This window comes from Lithobates pipiens, unplaced genomic scaffold (genome assembly GCF_037356315.1).
Source record: "Lithobates pipiens isolate NorthernLeopardFrog02 unplaced genomic scaffold, aLitPip1_a1.2 Scaffold_19, whole genome shotgun sequence".
Taxonomy (NCBI): Eukaryota; Metazoa; Chordata; class Amphibia; order Anura; family Ranidae; genus Lithobates; species Lithobates pipiens.
The window spans coordinates 464,572,071-464,590,201 of record NW_027507764.1 but is presented as its reverse complement, the minus strand read 5'-3'; the positions used below and the strand labels follow the sequence as shown (position 1 = coordinate 464,590,201).

Sequence of the window (18,131 nt, the reverse complement as noted above, 5' to 3'; positions counted from 1 at the left end):
TTCCTTGTTTGGTTGACACAGGAGCGTCACGCAGTCTGTTGTCTGATTCAGTAGTCCCTCCACACATGACGTCCCGTGACACCATACCCATAAGTGGTTATGACGGACTCCTGACTGATGCCCCACTGACTAAACCTTTAAAAGTAAAGATAGGAAATCACATGTTTTTGTCACGCTTTTTGATTTCCAGAGGAGCTCCCACTAATTTATTAGGAGCAGACATTCTTCAGAAAATAGGAGCGAACATTACTTATCACCCAGATGGCATGGTCACCCTAGCAATAGGAGATGACCCAGAGGGTATAGAAATCTGTAGTAAAATACAATGCTTGGAAGAAGAACCAGAACCGTCCAATACGCCCTCACCGGAAATAGACCAAATTCTGTCTAGCCTTCCGGAAGGGTTATGGGAAACACATCCAGCAGACGTTGGGCTTCTGCCCATACCCCCGGTTACTCTACAGCTGATTCCAGGAGCAGTTCTCCCTCAGCAGAAACAGTACCCACTCAGTGCGCCCCAGGAAGCAGCTATAGAACTACAAGTGGAGGCTCTACTTAAAAGTGGAGCATTAAAAGAAATACAATCACCAGCCAATACCCCATTGTATCCAGTTAAGAAAAAGACATTGGGGGATGGCCCAATAAGGTATAGGATGGTACAGGACTTAAGGGCAATAAACAAAATATTGGCCCCAATAACGCCATTAGTACCGAACCCGCATACCTTACTGTCAGAAATACCATCAGATAGCTCCTCATTTACAGTTGTAGACTTGGCAAATGCTTTCTTTTCTGTACCCCTGGCGGAGGAATGTCAACCATGGTTCGCGTTCCGCCTTCGAAACCGTCAGCTAACCTGGACACACCTACCTCAAGGAATGGCGCATTCGCCAACTCTATACTCACAAGCCCTGCAGACAGTGTTAGGAGAATGGCTACCGCCTGACACTTGTGTATTGTTGCAATATGTAGATGACTTATTGTTATGTTGTCCAGATAACGATACTTGTTTAAAAGCCACTCTATCACTGTTACAATTCCTGGCTGAAAAAGGGTGCAAGGTGAATAGAACTAAGTTACAGGTATGTCAGAAAAAGGTTGTCTTTTTGGGCCACTGTATATCCCAGGGTACTCGACATCTCACTGAAGACCGAGTCCAGGCCATAAGACAAATGAATATCCCACGCAACTTTAAGCAACTTCGTATGTTTCTGGGAATGGTATCATATTGTAGACAATGGATACCACATGCCAGTTCTCTGATGCAGCCATTATATGATTGCTTGAAAATAGTACCCTATGTACTCACAGAAGCAGGTCATGAATCTTTTAGCACCTTAAAAAGGTTACTAATTTCGGCACCTGCGATAGGGATCCCTGATTATACCAAAACATTTCATTTGTACATTGCTGAAATCACGGGACACGCAACAGGGGTGTTGACACAACAACACATCAAACAAAGGCCGGTAGCATACTTCTCGGCGGCTCTCGATCCTGTCTCTAGAGGATCACCGTCCTGTGTACGAGCAGTCGCAGCAGTGTCAATTATCATTGACAAATCCTCAGAAATTGTCTTAGACAATCCTGTAGTGGTACATACCACACATGACATACACGCCATCTTGTCACAGGTCCAACCAAAACCACATATCAATGGCAAGGCAGCTGCGTCTACAATGCACTTTGCTCCTACCCCCCAATGTTACCTTTCAGCGATGCACTTCTTTTAACTTAGCACAGCTTTTACCATTACAGACAGATTTGACAGGGGGGAGTAATGATGATAATGGTGTAGATACAGCACAAGATACTCAGGATTCTGACACACTTTCATTTCATGACATAACATCTGATGAACACGATTGTTTTCAACTTATGGAACAAGAAACCACGGGGTTCCCACATGTCACAGACATACCCATTGCAAATGCAGAACACACACTGTACATAGATGGTAGTAGATTTGCCGATGACAAAGGTAAATATCACACAGGTTATGCTGTGGTAATGGACACACAGGTAATTGAGGCAAAGTCACTACCAGCACACATGTCGGCACAAGAAGCGGAACTAACCGCTCTAGAGAAAGCCCTAGAACACTTGGAGGGACAAGAAGGGAACATTTACACTGATTCCGCATACGCCTACGGTGTTGCACATGATTATGGCCACATATGGAAAGCTAGAGGTTACCTTACAGCAGCAGGCACACCTGTTAAACATGGTGAAGGAATCAAAAGAGTCCTGAACAATCTTCAAAAGGTTATAAGAGTAGCCATCATGAAGATAGCGGCACACACGAGCGCAAAAACAACTGAGGCAAAAGGAAACGCATTTGCAGATTTAACTGCAAAGAAGGCAGCTCTAGGGGAAGTAAGCCCTGAGACCTTAGCCACGGTACAGGTGAGTATGCCCGAAACCACATGGCAGCAGCTAATGGAACTACAGGAACAAGCAGGGGCTATTGAGAAGGACCGTTGGGTTAAGGAGGGAGCTGCACCAGGCCTTGACAATGTATGGAGAGAAGGAGACAAAATATGTCTACCCGCTTCTCTATACCCCGCAATGGCAGTGGCTGTCCACTTACCCACTCATGTCAGCTCCAATTCTATGTATAGGATTGTAAGCCAAGGATGGCTAGCCCCTGGATTCAGTAGTACTGCAAGGAACTACTGTGCTGCATGCCAAATCTGTCTGATTAATAACCCAGGACAGAGAGTGAAAACCCCACGTAAACATCAGGTCCGGGCCCAATATCCCTTTCAGAGACTGCAGATTGACTACATACAAATGCCTAAGAGCGGCCCCTTTGAATTTGTTCTCGTGTGCATCTGCCTATTTTCAGGCTGGCCCGAAAGTTATCCTGTGAAATCAGCTACGGCAAAAGCCACCGCCAAGAAACTGATTACTGAGCTGATACCTAGGTTTGGTCTCCCAGAAACAATAGAATCAGATAGGGGGACACATTTCACGGGAGAAATAATGCAAAATGTGATGGCAATGTTAGGGGTTCAACAAAGTTTTCATACTCCTTACCACCCACAGAGTTCAGGATCAGTAGAAAGAGTAAATGGTACAATCAAGCTGAAAATACAAAAAGCTATGCAGGAGTTGAACAAACCATGGCCTGAGTGCCTACCTTTAGCTTTGTTCTCTATTAGGTACACCCCAACAGGAAAAACAGGGTTATCCCCATATGAAATACTGTTTGGAAGTGCACCTAGATTAGGTTTATATTTTCCTCAAAGTATGCAATTACAATGTGATAGTTTAACTACGTATGTAATACAGTTGCAACAGCGTCTGACTAAAATCCACAAGAGTGTGTATTCTTCTCTTCCAGACCCTAATTCTGTCACAGGTACACACGATCTACAACCAGGAGACTATGTGTATGTAAAGAAACATACCAGAAAGACACTGGAACCAAGGTTTGAAGGTCCTTTCCAGGTGCTATTGATTACAGCAACCTCAGTGAAATTGGAAGGGAAACCTACCTGGATCCACGCTTCTCATTGTAAAAAGGAGCCAGTTGGCAAATGACAACATGTATCTTTTTATTGTTTCAGTAATTCTGGCTAATAGTTTGGTTACCTCACAGAATAAAATACACAAGGATGAAGGATTTTCTAAAAAAATGTTATTACTGAAGTTTAAATATGCTTATGCCCAGAAGTCAGGATATGAGAAATGTTGGATTTGTAGCAAATTACACCCCAGCACAGCAAGTATACCACTGATGGCAGTTCCTATAAACTATACTGATCTTGCTAACAGTAGCATTAACATAATTAGAACAAATACCAGTGAGACAGTAATGTTTAAGTCAAATGGTCTCGCCTTTTTCCCTGATTGGTGTTTCAACTTAGGGAACACAACGGGAGGAAATGGAGAATGCCAAGACAGCAAGTTTAATTTGTCCATTGTCGTATTAAATGGAAGCTTCTATCCCAGTAATTCCAGCACACACCAGACATTATCTGACTTCCTCACTAACATTGTGGATAATAATGTTAGGTGGTTAGTATCCAACTTATCCCTCTATGGATACACCTCTCGTTATAGAAATGATATCAGTTCAAGATCAGTAGCACTGGGAAATAATATATACATCTGTTGTGAGGATAAATGTTATACTTGGATACCTAGAAGAGCTCAGGGATGGTGCTACCTCGCAAGTTTAGTACCAGTAATGGGAGTAGTAGGTGATGAACGAGGTGATCACCTATTAGAAGCTAGCATGCATCCTAGATATCCCCTCAGGTATCGTAGTAAAAGAGAAATATTCCTGAAGAAGGACATGGCATGGGCTTGGTTCCCGTCCTGGACAGGATGGGGTATAGACTTAATGAAACGACTAAATAACTATACAGGAATTATTAATGATGTTTTGGAGAAAAACTCTGATGACATTACTAAGTTAAATCTGGAGACCAGAGCCATCAGACAACAATTAGAATTACATGAATTAGCAATTGAAAGTATGAGTGCAGCATTGACAGGACTCTGTGAAACTACTGAGGACTATGAGTGCTGTACTTGGATACATAACACCAGCATTGAGGTACCTGATTATTATGACATCATTGCACAACACCGTACGGAAGTAAAGAATTTACAAGAGAAGGCCCGAAATATTGGTCGCGACTGGGATCCGTTTGGTGGAACTTTTAGTTTCTCAGGGTTATTCTCTTGGGTTAAGAAGGCAGCAATGACGATTATAGTGGTGCTCTTATTCGTATTTTTCTTTTATGTATGCTTTAAACTGCTCATGTGCTTTTGCAAGAAAGCCAAGGTAAATGATGCGGAAAAGATGGAACTTTTGTGAAGATAGGTAGATTTAGTTTCTTGACATCACCCATCTGTCAGAAAAGCCACTCTTCCTGAATTTTAGATGTTGGTACTGTCCAGGGGGATGGGTGTATACCCCTCTGACAACTCGCGGTCAGGGAGAGTACTCTGGATATAGGCTGACTAGAACTTGTTCAGGTGGACCCAGGGCAAGAGGGAGGGGTGATGTCAAAGGGGGAAATGTAAGGATTAAGGTATATGTTGAAACAAAATGGTTGACCTTATGTCTTACTAAATACATGTATTTTTCTATCCTTCTCTTTAAAATAAGGACTAGTCATCTTTAGTCACGTACTCATCAAGAAGAGGCCGCATCAGCCCTAAAAAGCAGTCTACGCCCAGAAGATTGTCTTATCAGCTGATAACACCCGGAGAATTGTCTTTCCTTTGCAAAAATGTTGTTTTTTTACATTTGCTGATGTTTGCTCTTTTCTGTCTATAAAAGATGTAATAAAGAAGCCTCAGAGCCAGAGTCAGTCAGAGACAGTCAGAGTTAACGACGGACTTCTGAGCAGAAATACTGAATAATACCTCCGTGTCTCTTTGCTTGGATAAGAACTCTAACTAACAATTGGGAAACGGTAACATAACCTGACAAATAGGTGACTTGTTGAGGTCACACCTAACACAAGGGACGTTTACATTCCTTGGAAAAGGTATAAAAGTGATCAAAATTTTTTTTTCTTTAAATGTAAAGTGTAAAAATATAAAAATGTAAGTAAAATAAACAATAACAAAATAAATAATTAAAATTCCCTAGTCCCCGCGTGCTCACACACAGAAGCGAATGCACACATAAATTGCGTCCGCATATGTAAACAACATTCAAACCACACATATGAGGTATCACCGTGAACGTTAGAGCAAGAGAAATATTTCTTGCCCAAAGACCTCCTCTGTAATTCCAAACACGTAAACTGTAAAAAATGTTAAACCGTCGCCTATGGAGATTTTTAAGTACCGAAGTTTGGCGCCATTCCACAAGTGTGCGCAATTATAAAGCGTGACATGTGAGGTATCTATTTCCTCGGCGTAACATCATCTGTCACATTATACAAAAAAATTGTGCTAACTTTACTGTTTTGTTTTTATTAACCACCTCAATACAGTGCAGTTACACCCCCTTCCTGACCAGACCAATTTTCAGCTTTCAGCGCTCTCACAGTTTGAATGACAATTACTCAGTCATCCTACACTGTATCCATATGAAACTTGCGTCCTTTTTTCCACACAAATAGAGCTTTCTTTTAGTGGTATTTAATCACTAGTGGGTTTTTTATTTTTTGTGCTATAAATAAAATAATACGTAAATTTTGTGAAAAAAATGCCTTTTTCTTCGTTTCTGTCATAAATTTTTGCTAATTAGTAATTTTTCTTCATAAATTTTGGCCAAAATTTATACTGCTACATATCTTTGGTAAAAATAACCCACATTAGTATATATTACTTGGTCTTTGTGAAACTGATAGAGTCTACAAACTATGGTGCCAATCACTGAAAATTGATCACTTCTGATCAGGCCTTCAGTACATCAGGTGTACCTCATTTCTTGAGACACTAACAAGTCAGGAAAGTACAAATACCCCCCAAATGACCCCTTTTTACAAAGTAGACATCCCAAGGTATTTAGTAAGTAGCATGGTGAGTTTTTTTAAGTTGTCATTTTTTCCCACAATTCTTTGCAAAATGAAGATTTTTTTTTTTTTTTTACTAAATTGTCATATTATCAGGTTATTTCTCACCCACAGCATATGCATACAACAAATTACACCCCAAAATACATTCTGCTACTCTTCCCGAGTACGGCGATACCACATGTGTAGGACTTTTACACAGCCTGGCCACATACAGAGCACTAACATTGATGTAGTACCTTCAGACGTTCTACGAGCAAAAATTACGCATCTCATTTCTCAACCACCTATTACACTTTTGAAGGCCCTGGAGTACCAGGACAATGGAATTTCCCATAAAATTACCCCATTTTGGAAAGCAAACACCCCAACGTATAATCTGTGAGGCATAATGAGTCTTTTGAACGGTTCATTTTTTTCCAGAAGTTTTTGGAATATGTGGAAAAAATTAAAACGCATTTTTTTTTACACAAAATTGTCAATTTATAAGATATTTCTAACACATAGCATGTATATCCAGTTGCCTACCGCCGCACGCCGATGTACGTCGGTAGAATGGCACGGGCAGGCATAAGGACTTACATGTACGTCCCTTGCCTCCCGCGGGTCGGGGGCCCGATCGGGCCCCCGCCCGGTGCCTGCGGCGGTCGGTTTTCGTCCGGGAGCGATCCGGGACGAGGGGGCGGCCATTCATTCATGGCCACCCCCTCGCGATCGCTCCCGACGAATAGAAATCCCCGGTGACATCACTTTCTCTCCTGTAATGTAAACACAGGAGAGGAAGTGATGTATTCTCTCCTCCGTGTCGGTATTTTTCGTTCCGACACGGAGGAGAGCGGATCGGTGAGTTGCACCAACACTCTACACACACAGTAGAACATGCCAGGCACACTCACACCCCCCCTTTACCCCCCGATCACCCCCCCAATTACCCCTGCCCCCCAGTCACAGTGACACCAATGTCATTTTTTTTTTTTTTTGCATTGGTGTCATTTGTGACTGTAATAACTGTTAGGGCAGTTAGAGTTAGCCCCCTTTAGTTCTAATGTACCCCCCTAACCCCCCCAATAAAGGTTTAACCCCGTGATCACCCCCCGTCGCCAGTGTCACTAAGGCTGGGTTCACATTGCAGCGGTTTATGAGAACGAATGTGATTCGCACCGCACTGCAGTGCAAATCACATCCGATCTCTGTGCGATTCGAGTTCAGCCATTCGCCGCACCCGCCACACCCGCCGCACCCGCCGCAAATTCGCACGGGACCCTTTTTTTGGCCCGCAGCAGAATCGGATCGCATGGGTGTTCACACCATGCGATCCGAGTTTGCAGATCGCACTGCAATATGCGAACTGATCTGGGGGTGTCAGTAACATTTCACTGACACTCCCAGCAGTTCGCATAGGGCAGTGTGAACTGCCGCCGGGAGGCATGCGATGCGGGAACCCGCCGCGGATTCGCGGCGTTTCCGCATCGCTCCAGTGTGAACCCAGCCTAATAAGCGATCATTTTTCTGATCGCCGTATTAGTGTCACAGGTGACGCTAGTTAGGCAGGTAGGTATTTAGGTTTGCCGCAGCTTTTTATAGCGCCAGGGACCCCCATATACTACCGCATAAAGCCCCCTGATTGCCCCCTAGTTAACCCTTTCACCAGTGATCACCATATAACTGTTACAGGTGACGCTGGTTGGTTAGTTATTTTTTTATAGTTTCAGGGCACCCGCCATTTATTACCTAATAAAGGTTTAACCCCCTGATCACCCGGCAGGTGTCATTTGTGACTAATAACTGTTAGGGCAGTTAGGGTTAGCCCCCTTTAGTTCTAAGGTACCCCCCTAACCCCCCCAATAAAGGTTTAACCCCGTGATCACCCCCCGTCGCCAGTGTCACTAAGGCTGGGTTCACATTGCAGCGGTTTATGAGAACGGATGTGATTGGCACCGCACTGCAGTGCAAATCACATCCGATCTCTGTGCGATTCGAGTTCAGCCATTCGCCGCACCCGCCGCACCCGCCGCAAATTCGCACGGGACCCTTTTTTTGGCCCGCAGCAGAATCGGATCGCATGGGTGTTCACACCATGCGATCCGAGTTTGCAGATCGCACTGCGATATGCGAACTGATCTGGGGGTGTCAGTAACATTTCACTGACACTCCCAGCAGTTCGCATAGGGCAGTGTGAACTGCCGCCGGGAGGCATGCGATGCGGGAACCCGCCGCGCATTCGTGGCGTTCCCGCATCGCTCCAGTGTGAACCCAGCCTAATAAGCGATCGTTTTTCTGATCGCTGTATTAGTGTCACAGGTGACGCTAGTTAGGCAGGTAGGTATTTAGGTTCGCTGCAGCTTTTTATAGCGCCAGGGACCCCCATATACTACCGCATAAAGCCCCCTAATTGCCCCCTAGTTAACCCTTTCACCAGTGATCACCATATAACTGTTACAGGTGACGCTGGTTGGTTAGTTATTTTTTTATAGTTTCAGGGCACCCGCCATTTATTACCTAGTCTCACTAGTGTACCCCTAAATTTAGGGGTGTCTACTTTCCAAAATGGGGTCATTTGGGGGGGGTTTGTGCCATCTTGGCATTTTATGGCCTTCAAAACTGTAACGCCCTTAGAAAGCCTGAAGGCGGTGCTTGGTTTTCGGGGCCCCGTACGCGGCTAGGCTCCCAAAAAGTCCCACATATGTGGTATCCCCGTACTCAGGAGAAGCAGCAGAATTTATTTTGGGGTGTCATTTCACATATGCCCATGGCATGCGTGAGCAATATATCATTTAGTGACAACTTTGTGAAAAAAAAAAAAAAAAAAAAAAAGTTTGTAATTTTCCCGCAACTTGTGGCAAAATATAAAATATTCCATGGACTCAACATGCCTCTCAGCAAATAGCTTGGGGTGTCTACTTTCTAAAATGGGGTCATTTGTGGGGGTTTTGTGCCATCTTGGCATTTTATGGCCTTCAAAACTGTAATAGGTAGTGAGAAGTGAACTCAAAAATTTACGCCCTTAGAAAGCCTGAAGGCGGTGCTTGGTTTTCGGGGCCCCGTACGCGGCTAGGCTCCCAAAAAGTCCCACATATGTGGTATCCCCGTACTCAGGAGAAGCAGCAGAATTTATTTTGGGGTGTCATTTCACATATGCCCATGGCATGCATGAGCAATATATCATTTAGTGACAACTTTGTTAAAAAAAAAAAAAAAAAAAAAAAGTTTGTAATTTTCCCGCAACTTGTGGCAAAATATAAAATATTCCATGAACTCAACATGCCTCTCAGCAAATAGCTTGGGGTGTCTACTTTCTAAAATGGGGTCATTTGTGGGGGTTTTGTGCCATCTTGGCATTTTATGGCCTTCAAAACTGTAATAGGTAGTGAGAAGTGAACTCAAAAATTTACGCCCTTAGAAAGCCTGAAGGCGGTGCTTGGTTTTCGGGGCCCCGTACGTGGCTAGGCTCCCAAAAAGTCCCACATATGTGGTATCCCCGTACTCAGGAGAAGCAGCAGAATTTATTTTGGGGTGTCATTTCACATACGCCCATAGCATGTGTGAGCAATATATCATTTAGTGACAACTTTGTGTAAAAAAAAAAAAAAATTTTTTTTTTTGTCATTATTCAATCGCTTGAGGCAAAAAAATAAAATATTCAATGGGCTCAACATGCCTCTTATCAATTTCCTTAGGGGGTCTACTTTCCAAAATGGGGTCATTTGGGGGGGTTTTGTACTGCCCTGCCATTTTAGCACCTCAAGAAATGAGATAGGCAGTCGTAAACTAAAAGCTGCGTAAATTCCAGAAAACGTACCTTAGTTTGTAGATGTGACAACTTTTGCGCAAACCAATAAATATACAATTATTGACTTTTTTTTTACCAAAGACATGTGGCTGAATACATTTTGGCCTAAATGTATGACTAAAATTGAGTTTATTGGATTTTTCTAATAACAAAAAGTAGAAAATATCATTTTTTTTCAAAATTTGCGGTCTTTTTACGTTTATATCGCAAAAAATAAAAATCGCAGAGGCAATCAAATACCATCAAAAGAAAGCTCTATTTGTGGGAAGAAAAGGACGCAAATTTTGTTTGGGTACAACATTGCATGACCGCGCAATTACCAGTTAAAGCAGCGCAGTGCCAAAGTGTAAAAAGACCTCTGGTCATTTACCAGCAAAATGGTCCGGTCTGAAAGTGGATATAGCAAAAATTACACCCCAAAATACATTCTGCTACTCCTCCCGAGTATGGCGATACCACATGTGTAGGACTTTTACACAGCCTGGCCACATAGAGAGGCCGAACATTGAAGTAGTACGTTCAGGTGTTCTAGGAGCATAAATGACACATCTCATTTCATTCCTACCCATCACACTTTTGAAGGTCCTGGACCACCAGGACAGTGAAATTACCCACAAAATGACCCCATTTTGGAAAGCAAACACCCCAACGTATATTCTATGAGACATGGGCTGCAAATAGGTACTCGGGTACTCTGATGGCCTGGTGACAGGTACTCGGGTACTCCAATGGCCTGGTGACAGGTACTCGGGTACTCTGATGGTCTGGTGACAGGTACTCGGGTACTCTGATGGTCTGGTGACAGGTACTCGGGTACTCTGATGGTCTGGTGACAGGTACTCGGGTACTCTGATGGTCTGGTGACAGGTACTCGGGTACTCTGATGGTCTGGTGGCAGGTACTCGGGTACTCTGATGGCCTGGTGGCAGGTACTCGGGTACTCTGATGGCCTGGTGACAGATACTCGGGTACTCTGATGGCCTGGTGACAGGTACTCGGGTACTCTGATGGCCTGGTGACAGGTACTCGGGTACTCTGATGGCCTGGTGACAGGTACTCGGGTACTCTGATGGCCTGGTGACAGGTACTCTGATGGTTTGGTGACTGGTATTTGGGTACTCTGAAGGGCGGTGACAGGTACTCATATGGACTGTGACAGGTACTCGGGTACTCAGATGGACTGTGACAGGTACTCTGGTACACAGATGGACTGGAACAGGTACTCGGGTACTCAGATGGGCTGTGACAGGTACTCGGTACTCTAATGGACTGTGACAGGTACTCGGTACTCTAATGGACTGTGACAGGTACTCGGGTACTCTAATGGACTGTGACAGGTACTCGGTACTCTAATGGACTGTGACAGGTACCCTGATGGACTGTGACAGGTACTCGGGTACCCTGATGGACTGTGACAGGTACTCGGTACTCTAATGGACTGTGACAGGTACTCGGGTACCCTGATGGGCCGTGACAGGTACTCCGGTACCCTGATGGGCCGTGACAGGTACTCGGGTACCCTGATGGGCCGTGACAGGTACTCGGGTACTCTGATGTGCCGTGACAGGTACTCAGGTACTCTGATGTGCCGTGACAGGTACTCGGGTACTCTGATGTGCCGTGACAGGTACTCGGGTACTCTGATGGGCTGTGACAGGTATTCGGGTACTCTGATGGGCTGTGACAGGTACTCGGGTACTCAGATGAACTGTGACAGGTACTCGGGTACTCTGATGGGCTGACAGGTACTCTGATGGGCTGTGACAGGTACTCGGGTACTCTGATGTGCTGTGACAGGTACTCAAATACTCTGATGGACTGTGACAGGTACTCTGATGGACTGTGATTGACAGGTACTATGAGGGGTGGTGATAGGTCCTCTTTATTGGGGGGGGGGGGGCAATCAGTATGATTGGTGTACACTGTATGCGGTAACGAGATGTTACCGCAATCTCCTCCTCACACACGATCGGTGTGTGAGGAGGAGAACCTGGTAACATCCCGTTACCGCAGTTTGTTTACATTTTTGTGATCGGCTGTGAAAGGATCACAGCCGATCACGTGGGTAAACAGCCGGCCAATGGCTGTTTACCAGCGTCGGTGACGAGCAGTGTTCCCGGGGAACACGCCGCCACCGACGTGCACGCGCAGCGCGCTCGCGCACATGCGCCGTGCACGTTCGGGGTGTGACCATCTGTGATCGGCCGTGACTTCATCACGGCCGATCACGTGGTAAACAGCCATAACGAATGGCTGTTCACCCCCTTCGGTGGCGAGCGGTGTCTCCGTGACACGCCGCCACCGAAGAAACAGGGATGCGCGCGCTCGATCGCGCGCATTCCCTGTTTAAACGGGAGGCCGTCATATGACGGCCTCCCGCCACAATAGGTGCACCGCCTGGCTGTCATTTGACGGCCGGCGGTCAGCAACTAGTTAATGAAAGTGTTTTTTTTTTTCAAAACAAAACGCGTTTGAAAAAATTGCTGTGCAAATAGCGTGTAACATAAAAAGTTGCAATGACCGCCATTTTATTCCATAGAGTTTCTGCTAAAATATATATTTAATGTTTGGGGGTTCTGAGTCATTTTATAGCAAAAAAAAAATGCTGATTTTTACATGTAGGAGAGGAGTGCTGGACTTGGTATGGAAGTGATAGGAAGAAGTGTTTTTCTGCCTATAGCAATTAACAAGCAGTGTGATTGTACATTCTACCAGGACAATATGGAACTGTTATGGGCCATTACAGTAGTTGTGACTGTACAGATCCAGCCATGGACATGGAGGTGAGCCAGCTTCTATCATTCACCTTCTACCTCTGTGCAGGCACCACACAGCCCAGCATGCATTGACCCCCCAGGTCTGGCAAAGTTAGACAAAGTTGTCTCTGTGCGCCTGCGCCTGACGTCATCTCCATAGCAACCAACGCCGATCCCGGGACTGTCAACATCGTGTGAGCACCAGGAGTGAGGAGATCGGTGCCGGTGTACAGGTGAGGAGCGCCGACTCATTACCCCCCAGTGTATGTCCTGTGCAGGGCTGGAGATCCGATCCTCACCCTCCCCCACATGGTAGGTTATATTCCATCCTGTGTGCAGAGTGATCAGCAGTCCATAGAGATCTGACACGTATTTTCCCCTAAAAGTGTTCCAACTATACATACTACGGATCTTATCACAGGCCGCTTAACCACTTCAGCCGCGGAGGATTTTACCCCCTCCATGACCTGGACAATCTTTTTGCTATTCTGCACTGCGCTACTTTCCCTGGTAATTGCGCAGTCATGCAACGCTGTACCCAAATTTATGTTTTTTTTCCCACGCAAATAGAGCTTTCTTTTGGTGGTATTTGATCACCTCTGGGTTTTTATTTTATTTTTTTGTGCTATAAATTAAAAAAGACCAAAATTGTGAAAAAAACTATGCTATAAAATCCAATAAAAAAAAATCGAATTACTTCATAAACGTTGGCCAAACTTTATTCTCCTACAATCTTAATTTAAAAAATTTATATTGATTGTTTTGCGTGAAAGTTATAGATCTGAGGGGTAGGTCTGAAATGAGGGGAAGCTCTGCTGATTTTATCATCCAATCATGTGCAAGATAAAATGCTGTTTTTTATTTTCTTTATTTTATTTTATATGCTGTTTTTGACAGGTATCTGTCCCCACTTCTGATAGATCTCGTGGAAGTTCGGCCCCCCTCCTCCTAAGGCTGGGGTCATTCTGCTGCGGTGACGAGATCGGATGTGATTCGCACCGCACTGCAGTGCAAATCACATCCGATCTCTGTGCGATGCGAGTTCAGCTATACAGATAGTATGGCTGAATTCGCATCGGATCCGGCCCAAACTCGCACAGGACCCTTTTTTTGGTCCGCAGCAGAATCGGATCGCATGGGTGTTCACACCATGCAATCCGATTCCTGTCCGAGTTTGCAGATCGCACTGCGATATGCGAACTGATCTGGGGGGGTCATTAACTTTTCACTGACACTCCCAGCAGTTCACATAGGGCAGTGTGAACTGCCGCCGGGAGGCATGTGATGTGGGAATCCACAGCAGATTTGCAGCGTTCCCGCATTGCAGAAGTGTGAACCCAGCCTAAGGCCCGCAGTGGATTCTCAGCGTTCCCGCATCACAGCAGTGTGAACCCAGCCTAAAGCCTAAGGCTGGGTTCACACTGCTGCGATGCGGGAACGCTGTGAATCCGCTGCGGGTTTCCGCATCGCATGCCTCCCGGCGGCAGTTCACACTGCCCTATGTGAACTGCTGGGAGTGTCAGTGAAAAGTTAATGACACCCCCTGATCAGTTCGCATATCGCAGTGCGATCTGCAAACTTGGACAGGAATCGGATCGCATGGTGTGAACACCCATGCAATCCAATTCTGCTGCGGACCAAAAAAAGGGTCCTGTGTGAGTTTGGGCCGGATGCGATGCGAATTCAGCCATACTATTTGTATGGCTGAACTCGCATCACACAGAGATCGGATGTAATTTGCACTGCAGTGCGGTGCGAATCACATCCGATCTTGCCACCGCAGCAGTGTGAACCCAGTCTAATAGTAAAAGTCCTAATATTAAAATTCAGCAGCTACAGTATTTGTAGCTGTTGACTTTTAATTTTTCCCTGGGGTTTTAGTTTTCTAAACATGTTTTGCTAATGGACTATGTATATATTGTATATTCTGAACGTTGATGTGTATTCCTTTGTTTTCTGTTGAAGTTTTATAATATGGTTTTGTTTTTTACTTTTGTATAAAATTGGTCGCTTGATTTTTTTAAATAAAAGATCAATAATTTTCTTTGGTGTCAGTGGGAGGAATAATTCCCCATCTTTTCTGTCACTGAGAACAATAATGCCCCATCTTTGGTGTCGGTGAGAAGAATAATGTCCCATCTTTGTTGTCAGTGGGAGGAATAATGCCCCATCTTTGGTGTGAGTGAGAGGAATAATGTCCCATTTTTGGTGTCAGTGGGAGGAATAATGCCCCATCTTTGGTGTCAGTGGGAGGAATAATGCCCCATCTTTGGTGTCAGTGGGAGGAATAATGCCCCATCTTTGGTGTCAGTGGAAGGAATAATGCCCCATCTTTGGTGTCAGTGGGAGGAATAATGTCCCATCTTTGGTGTCAGTGGGAGGAATAATGTCCCATCTTTGGTGTCAGTGGGAGGAATAATGCCCCATCTTTAGTGTCAGTGAGAGGAATAATGTTCCGTCTTTGGTGTCAATGGGAGGAATAATGCCCCATCTTTGGTGTCAGTGGGAGGAATAATGTCCCATCTTTGGTGTCAGTGAGAGGAATAATGCCCCATCTTTGGTGTTAGTGGGAGGAATAATGCCCCATCTTTAGTGTCAGTGAGAGGAATAATGCTCCATGTTTGGTGTCAATGGGAGGAATAATGCCCCATCTTTGGTGTCAGTGGGAGGAATAATGTCCCATCTTTGGTGTCAGTGAGAGGAATAATGCCCCATCTTTGCTGTCAGTGAGAAGAATAATGGCCCATATTTGGTGTCGGTGAGAAGAACAATGCCCCATCTTTGGTGTCAGTGGGAGGAATAATGCCCCATCTTTGGTGTCAGTGGGAGGAATAATGTCCCATCTTTGGTGTCAGTGGGAGGAATAATGCCCCATCTTTGGTGTCAGTGGGAGGAATAATGTTCCATCTTTGGTGTCAGTGAGAGGAATAATGCCCCATCTTTGCTGTCAGTGAGAAGAACAATGGCCCATATTTGGTGTCGGTGAGAAGAACAATGCCCCATCTTTGGTGTCAGTGGGAGGAATAATGCCCCATCTTTGGTGTCAGTGGCAGCAATAATGCCCCATCTTTGGTGTCAGTGGGAGGAATAATGCCCCATCTTTGGTGTCAATAACAGGAATTATGCCCCATTGTTAATATATTTGGGAGGTATAGGGGTTAGCTAAAGGCAAATAGACTGAGCACTTTACACTCTACAAGTGCAGTTGCTCCAGAGCTTAGTAAATGAGGTAAAGCTTCACTTTGCAAAGAATACCTACTTGTAATCACATACAAAAAGATTACCGCTCCAAAGTAATGACCTCTCCCAAAACAGCTGTCTCCACAATCCCCTCTGTTTGCAACAGGAATCACAATGTAAAAAATGTAGCTGGATAGCCGCACTTCAAAGTATTCAACTTTATTGCAAAAATATGATTAAAATCATGGCATCTAGGCTAATGTACAGACTAACTGCACAGCCGCTGACATGTTTCACACCAGACACGGTGCTTAGTCGTAGCTAATGTGCAGAGTATACATACAAAGTTATATACACACCCATACAATTAAACAAATAAATAAAATATGTGTATAACCTAATGGCAATCAAAGAAGCACCTGTATACATCCAAAGTCCAAAGATTAACCCTTGAATGGATAGAAAAAAGCCCTTTTACACCTAAATGTAGTTGACATATTGAAAATATATATACCGTATTTTCCGGCGTATAAGACGACCTTTTACACTTAAAAAAACTGAGCAAAAAGGAGGGGTCGTCTTATACGCCGGGTCAGCTGCTGGGATGCCTTCTGGATGTCCGGTAATACTGTATGTAGCTTCGGCTACATACAGTATATACCACTGAACCAATCCCAGTGAGCGATGTATTCAAATGAATACAGAGCCTGCTCGGATTGGAGTAGCAATCTCTGTCAATCCGAGCAGGCTACACACAGTAGCCTGCTCCGATTGGCTTTGAGAGTGAGGCACGGGCTGATGATGTAACAGCCTCTGCCAATCCCAGCAGGCTTTGTATTCATTAATAGAATACATTGCTCGCTGTGATTGGCTCCAGCACCAGCAAGAAGGAAGAAGGAAATGGCTCCAGCAAGAACGAAGAAGAAGGATATGAAGCGTCGGAAGCCTCGGAATGGGGGGTCGTCTTAAACGGTGAGTACGGGCAAAACATTTTAAAAACCTGTACAGTTAGGGGGTCGTCTTATACACCGGCAAATACGGTAGTAGTAATAAATAACATGACCAATCCTATCTTTAGAGAGAAGAATACAGGTGCAACCTAAAAAACAAAAAGAAGACATAAAAATATTTTTCATTTTGTATGTAAAAAATTCCATGCATCGGCCAACACACAGAGGAAGAAAAAGAATGTAAGTCCCATTGTGTGTATATGCCAATGCATGGTGCTCACTAAATGACAGAATCACCAGAAAAATCACATACATAAATATTCCCTGAAAAAGACATATCAAAAGAGAAGAGTTACATTGAAGAAGGATTATTCAAATCTCATTACCAGATGTATCTATTCAAGCCCTCTCCTTTGTTACAACGTAGAAGTTGAAATGAAAACAAATAAATAAATAAAACAAGGATAGGCTAATAGAACGATCTGAACCAAATCGTCTAAAACCAAAAATAAATTAAACGTGTGTATATATATATATATATATATATATATATCCTGAAACCAACAAATGAGGCAAACTGGTAAATATATATATATATATATATATATATATATATATAATCCAGCTGATTAAACACTAATGAATATTCAGCTAGTTAATGACATACTCGGTGAGGCATATTAGGCATGTGCCTATCTACCTGGTTAATCGCATACACAGCACAATACTTTAAACTTATGCCCATCAACCAAATAAAAGATATATATAATAGTGTATTGATTAAAACACACTGGTATTAGCAGTTGCCCAGTTAGCTAGAATAATAAATAAATAAAAATAAACTAATAAAAATAATCAAAACCAAAAATAAATAAATATATACATATAACCAGAACCAACGGGTCGGGCAAAGCTGATAAAAATACCTAGCTAATTAATCGCATGCAAAACGTAACATATCTTATCA

The 18,131-nt window shown here is 44.0% G+C and overlaps 1 protein-coding gene across 2 annotated transcripts in view; it reads left to right on the top strand.

Moving 5' to 3' along the window:
* The first annotated feature begins 13,176 nt into the window (after positions 1-13,176).
* Positions 13,177-18,131, top strand: part of PPP1R42 (protein phosphatase 1 regulatory subunit 42) — a 59,285-nt gene continuing 54,330 nt past the window's right edge. Inside the window, exon 1 of one of the 2 annotated variants that reach the window (XM_077492829.1) lies at positions 13,177-13,267. The gene's annotated coding sequence lies outside the window, so the exon portion shown is untranslated. Of the gene's footprint in view, positions 13,347-18,131 lie in introns of both variants that reach the window. The other variant, XM_077492828.1, reaches the window with a different exon arrangement.